Raw genomic sequence first — 7,419 nt, forward strand, 5'->3', positions numbered from 1 at the left:
TGGTATTTAGTGGATTGTGTTTGCTTGAATGTGCCCTTGGTGTACATTAACAATTCAGCGAAGTTGGGTTGATGGTGAGAGGCAATAAGCTTTATTTGCATTAAGTTCTTGTTGTCATTATGTCTTTGGTACTTTGCTATCAACCCAATAAGCCAAATTGGGTTTGATGGTAGCATTTACTATTTATATCAAGCTTTTGCACCACCTTAATCACTAGCCCTCTCTATGAAACCATTTTTATGTTGCATTAAATTTCAGTGACCTTTATTAGAACATACTTTAATGTGTAGTAGTGCTTATTATATCATTCCTTCGGAAGGATTTGTTGCCATTGGTATTGTTTTTCCTTTTAGACAAGTGCATTCGATCATCTCTCCAGTTGGTAAGAGGGTTTTAAAGATATCTTCATATATAGTATTTAATCTCTCCTTGCAATATTAGATGGAACTTTCTAATGATTGATCAACAACATTGCCCGTGCAAAAGGGATGTTCATATGTAATGCACTACTGGAGTCGATTTGTTGCATGGTTGCTGGTAAATCTGGTAAGTAATATACTCATATCTATGCGGTTTGCTCCTAGGGAAGTGTTTGTTGTTGGTTTATCTCAATTTCACTCCCATAAGATTTATCTTTCAGTTATCTTTATTGTTTAGGCTTTTCTTGTTCTATGTTATGACTGCATCTAAGCTTGAGCTGTAACTGATACTAGTTCTTTGTCTTGTTTGAGCATGAAAATTTGTAGTATTGGTCTTGGCCATATTATTGAGCTGTAACTGATACTAGTTTTTTGTCTTGTTTGAGCACGAGAATTTGTAGTATTGGTCTTGGCCATATTATGTAGTTCAGTGGATGCCTTTGGACGGTTTATTCATTCAGACCAGTTACAAATTTGAATAACTGTTACATCACAGATTAGATGACATACTTGTTATGGTTTCATATTAAATAATACTTCTAAGGTACTTTTTGTTTCTTAATTATTCAGTACAATTGGTTGTGCTCAATCTTGTGTGGAGTTGCTGAGTTTGCTTTCTGCAGACTGCGATGTCAGTAGCAAGCTATGAGATTTTCACGTTTGACATTTAGGAGGAGTGTTGATTTGGTTTTCTTTATAGATGATTCGTCTCTGTGTTTGCTGAAGGTTGCTGTATCTTCTGTTATCAGATTGAGTTTTACATATTTTCCATTGCCTGTATGTTTCTCTTCTCTAGTACTCTCAAGGCATGAATGATTATTAGCATGTGCCAGCTCAATCACTGTTTTTTTAACATCAGTTAGCTACATAATGTTTTACTCTGTTGTTTAGAATTAGGTTTAGATAACGAGCTTTCTTTTAGCTCTTGAGAGTCGAGACCCTTTCCTCGTCCCTTGTTTTGGGGCCGGCATATAGGGTTGACCCAGTTTTGCAGGTATGAACAAGAGGAAGCTTGGCGATACGTGTTCAACTTGTCTTGTAAGGTGACTTCTTCTTTAAGTTCAAATTGATTGTTCTGTTGAATTTATGGGTCTTCCAAATGTGTTCCCATCTGTTGCTCGTATGGAAATAAATAAATTTTAGTATGTTGGTCATCATGGTAGTTTGATGATCAAGAAACAGAACTGGGGCTGAAATCATCAGAAGTTCGATATGATGATGTGAGATGTCTTTTAGATTTCAGCACTGACGTAAAGATAGAAGTTGGATTGGTTAAGAAATTTCTTTCAAGAGCTGACGCGTACTACATTTGTTGTATATCTTTGCCTGGTTACCTTCTAAGTTCCAATCTTTACTTGGTTACCTGTTACAAAAAAAGTTCTAAATTTACTTGTTGATCATTAAGTGGACTTGAAGAATCTTAGGCCTTCTATCTTTGAGACTCTTGCGTTTCAAATATGTGTACTTATGCAGCTCACTGAAGTCATCTGCTGCCGAAAGTGTTATTCCCTTTCGTGCTGTTTTCTATGATTTTCGAGTGGTATAACCTTTTCTTGTTCTTCAGGAAAGGATGCTTTCATGAGAAACTTTTCATGTGTAAGATCTTTCTTCTTCTTCATTTTAGATCCTCACTGTTTGCTGTCTCGTAACGTCTTATCTAAATTTAGGAAGCCAATGATTCTCAGTGTGTTTTAGGTTGTCTTATCATAAATTTCTGTTACTCGACATGTGAACGTCTATTTCGGTAGAATGACAGTGTTTTAAGGTATTACCAAGTCTTTGGATTGCCACTTTCAGGCGGAAATGGTAATCAAAAGAGTGTAGGAGTGTGTTGTAACTTGTTCATAAATTTATGAAGCTCATAGAACCATTTAAAAGATACTACTCTTTGTTCAATAAAAGTTGGTCGTAAGAAAAAATTTCATGGTGACAATTTTTAAGGTATGTTAAGCTAGTTTCTCAAATCTTTCTTCTTGTATTGCACAGACCGTTGTTTTATTAAGTATTTTTTAATTTTATTGCATGGCTAACCATTCCATATTTTTGTTGCTTAGATATAATTCATTTTGAGAAACCCTATCTATGCTTTCTGTACATAAGAGTCCTAGATGTTAATCTTTATTACAATGTATCAACGTGGAATTTGCATCCAAACACAATCCTACAAAGACACTTAACACCTTGGCTGGATAGTTGTGTATTGCATTGTTTTAATGAATATAACGTTTTGTATTGTACCGAATTGTGATGTTTGGATTGATTGTGTCATTTTTCGTAGGTATATATTGTCACATATCAACTATTTGAGTGATAAATCTACAAGAAAAGTACGATTAGGATAGAGCTAGTACTTGTGTTTGAATCGATGACATCATTGATGGTTGTTACATAAGCCTTTGAACTCCAAACAGGAAGGAAATAAAAAATTAATTTAAGATATAAAATATTATTTATTCTATATCTTTAAGAAAACAATCTCATTTTATTCCTTGCCTTGTATAATTGCTCACATTACAAAAAGTATGACGATGCTCACAAATTTTTTATTATTTATTGTCACAACGATCTTCATAACTCCTTTCTTGAGTTTTGAAATGCTTTCATTAATCATTATTCTATGAATTTCCAAAAGTGAATTAGAATTGTCAAAATTTAAAACTTCGAGAAGTAATTTGATTTGGCATCAAATTGAGGAAAAAATTTAATATGGTTGAGGCTCAATCAACAATAGTTATGTGAGATTCCATTCAATTTTTGACACTTGGATTTGAAGGCCTCATTTTAACACCACACACTCTCTCACCTTATTTTTCCCCAAACTCCCCCCTTTTCCCTCCAAAATATTTTAGCTCCTTGTTCAATACTCCTCTCTTTTTCACCGTTTTTTTTTAAATTCTTTTGTGTCTCTTTTATTAATTAGTAACTTGATTAGCTCTTTCTTTTCCATTAATCATTTCTGTCCCTCAACTAAATTAATTTAAAAAATTGCCACCTCTCAACCAATTCAATTAAAATAGAATTATTCCTCGTAGCCTTAGAAAAAATAATCTTTTAAATTTTTTATTTTACATCTCAAAAAATTGAATCAAATTCCTAGGATACCTTTAAAAGATAAATTTTGAATAAGAAATTCACACACATTTTATATTTGTATTAAGAAGTATTCACTGAATTATCGAAAATCGAATTAAATAAAAATTTAGTCAAATTGAATATTTTCTTTTACTTCAATTTTATTTTCTTTTTATTTTAAAAAAAATTGACATTAATTCAGTTTTGATTTCAAAGTAAAAATAAATAAAAAAATCACCAAACTGATTATAAAAATATCTCCCTCTTTAAATATATATATATATATATATAGAGTGTGTGTGTATGTTGTGTAAAATTAAATTTTTACTCTTTTTATTTGTAATCTAGTTACCTTTTTATAAATTTAATTCTATTTTTTTCACTTTCTAATTTGATTTGTAATTTTATTATGATGATTTTAAAAATTGATTTTATGTTCAAAATCACTTGTTTTTAGTCCTTTAATTATTCATTATTAATTCAACTGACATCAATCAGAACTAATTTTTTTAAAAAAAATTATATCGAAAAAATCACTCGTTCTTCAATATTTTTTAGAAATATTTTGTACTTAGTGTTGCACTTATTATTGAAATTTAAGTTAAAAGTCTAAAAAAAAATCAACCAAAAAAATATATAAATCAAGAAAAGAAGACTATAATTATAATGGAGTTCAATTTTTTAATCATATTAGCAATCACGGGAAAAAAGGCTAAAACTTGAATTGATATTAATTTACATATTTCTATTTGACTTTTGAAAAATAAAAATTTAAGACTATTAAAAAAAAAGAGGTAAAATACTTATTATGAGGAAAAGGGAGAAATTTGAAAAAATGAAGGTGAGAGAGTGTGCGGTGTTAAAATGGGGACCACAAATTCAAGTGTCAAAAATTGAATGGAACCTCACACAACTATTGTTGATTGGACCTCAACCATATTAAAAAATTTCCAAATTGAGAGGTTGAGTTGGTGAAAAGTCATGATAGAAGTACAATGCAAATGACAAGAAGTGTGGCAAGTTGAATATGCTCATTTGTTAATGTTTGAGTTATAAACTTAAACACACTTCAAATTCAAATATGATTTATGTAATCTTAAAAATATCGATGTTGTCTTTTGGGCAATACATCATCATAAAATATTAAACATAATGACACTTTAGAATTAACATAATTACTTGGTAATCTTCAATCTGTCTATCATTAATAGTTATTATTTTGGCTGTATCAATAACACTAACAACACATTTTAATTATTGACTTAATGCTCCATGGTTATAAAAATAAATAATTAATCTTTGGGTGATCCAAAAATGTTTTATAATCTCGCAATTTATCAAAAAGTTTATTAATACGCATTAGGCTTATGAGTATTAAAAACAAGTTTATTTATTATCTTAGAATGAATTATTTATAAAAATTTAACTAATTTGATGACTAATCATATATTATAATTGCAAAAAAAATTCTTATGAATAACTTATATGTTGAATTAATACTCACATAACGATTAATAATGATTCAAATTTTTTCACACATAAAATTTTAATTGAATATTGTAGTCAATTCAATCTTATAATTAAAATTCATATGGTTAAATATAATATTTATTAAGAAAATTATTAGTTCCCAAATCATTCTCTGATACCACTTGTGTAACGAGTCGTTAGGTAGTTTAGAACACTAAAATTCATAAATTTTAAATGAGAATTATGAACTATTTGTTTAAATACAATTATTTACATGACAATAACTTTTAAATTATTAATTGATCAAATCTGAAATTCAGTTAAGAAAAAATTAACAAACTAGTAAAAAAACCTAACATAATTAGTAAAAGCCTCCATACTTTATAAATATTAGTAAGAATGTCAAAAATGCCATTATTTTAAAAAACATTGTGTATCCTAATTTACTTCCTATTTTATCTCACATTGATTACCCATTTTCCAATTATTTTCTCTCTCTCAGATTTACCTCTTCCAATTCTCCTCCAGCATTCAAATTCTGCCTATCTCTCTTCCGTCATTTTTGATATTTTTTTTCTTCAGAAATTGGATTCACAACAATCCATTTGATTAAGGTATTCATCTTTATCCTATTTTTAGATTTGTTTTCTGATTTTATTTTTATTTAACAGAATTGTTGAAATCTCGATTAGGATTTGATAACCTCTAAAACACTCCGCTCGTTGTATATCTCCAAAGGTGCATTGCTAATTTCTATTTTATACTTAAGCTTCAAGCAGTTATATCTCAAATCAACATCAATCTGCTTAGCAACTTCATCAACTAAATCTTTAAATGTTGCATATTCTTTCATTATAATTGCCTCTATTGCGTAATCAACGTAGCAATTTTCTTCGTTCCATCTCCCAGAATGCACAATTATAAAACTAATACCCTCCATATTTTCTTTGTATTCAATTTACAATGAAAACAAATACAGTTTACAATTATTTACAAAATTTCATATCAAAATTATAATCAATTAGAAAAAGATTAAGGATGAAGCAATTAACTAATACCTGGTCCAATTTGTATTCCACCAATTTTATCGAACTCCCAGTAGAAAAATCCTTCTCCAAAGCTGTTTGTCAATGATTTTTTGTCTTGTTTCGTTCAAATCTTTCTTACCAAACAGAAAAAAATAAATTTTAATCAAAAAAATTTATCAGAGATAAAGTATTTTCAATTGAATCTTGAATATCAATAATGAGAAAATTCATCAACTATTGGGTCGCCGATGAAGTATTTAGTTTTGAATTTGTAACATCTCACATCTAGAAACGACTATAAAGAGTTTAAAATATGAAAATTCTGATTTTTGGAAAGAATAAGGAAATCTGGAAATTTTGTCTAAGTTAAGAAAGTGAGTTTTGGCCATGTTCTAACGGTCATAACTCCTAGATCAGAATGAGTTAGGAGCAGATCTTGATATGGTTGGAAATTCCTTGGAGAGATATTTTCAACGCCGCCAAGTTTGCGCGATTTCGACATCATATGAGTGAGATATGCCTTTCGGAAGTTGGGCTGTTGGATTGAGGAAAGTCTCAATTCAGATTTAGGGAAGGGCAAAGTAGTCTTTTCTCTAATTTAATTCCTAATTCGTTTTTAGGGATTTATTGGGGGTAAAAACTTATTTGGTCAGATTAGAAAAGTTAATTCACGCTTAGGGCTTGGAGAAAAAGAGAAAGGAAGAAAGAAAGGGAGAAAATCCAAGATTTCGCCAAGAACGTCAAGCGTTTGGAGTGGAATTCGTCGGGGGTGATCCCTATTAAGGTATGTGAGATCTTTTTTGTGTTGGGTTAGTTCACCCCACACACCAACTTGTTTCAATTCAGCGATTTGGAGTTGTTTACATGTTAAGAAGTGAAGTTCTTGAAGAACAATTGTCAAAATTCTTGTTGGTTGAGTTGTTGATACTTGGGGGTTGATTTGATTCAGGTTTTCGATTTGTTTTTCGAGTTATATTGATAGTATATTGAGGGTACAATTGATACTAAGTGTTTGGGGAAGAAACCATGGGAGTTTAGAGGGTTTAGAGATGAAAAACGAAGGAGAAAAGTCGGAGTTCACCTGGGGAAATGGTGGGGTGTCGCGCCAGCCAGCGCCCCCCAAAAGGGTTTCTGAAGTTTCACCCTTGGGGCGCCGCGCCAGCCAGCGCGCCCCAGCTTGCCCTCTGAAGTTTGAGGGCTGGCGCCCCACGCCTCTCAGAGCGCCAGAGATGTTAGTTCTCCCCATTCGTTCCCCTTTTTTAGTACGTGTTCCTTAGTGATGTACCTACGTTTTCTAGTTGATTCCAACACTCTAAGGTACATCTAAACATCATGAAATCATCCATAAACATGAGATCATGAACCTTGAATCCATAATCCAATTCAAGAAAAGTTAAGATCAAAGTCAAGAGAAGTAAGAGTAAAGTCAA

Source organism: Solanum tuberosum, unplaced genomic scaffold (assembly GCF_000226075.1).
Source record: "Solanum tuberosum cultivar DM 1-3 516 R44 unplaced genomic scaffold, SolTub_3.0 scf00440, whole genome shotgun sequence".
NCBI lineage: Eukaryota > Viridiplantae > Streptophyta > Magnoliopsida > Solanales > Solanaceae > Solanum > Solanum tuberosum.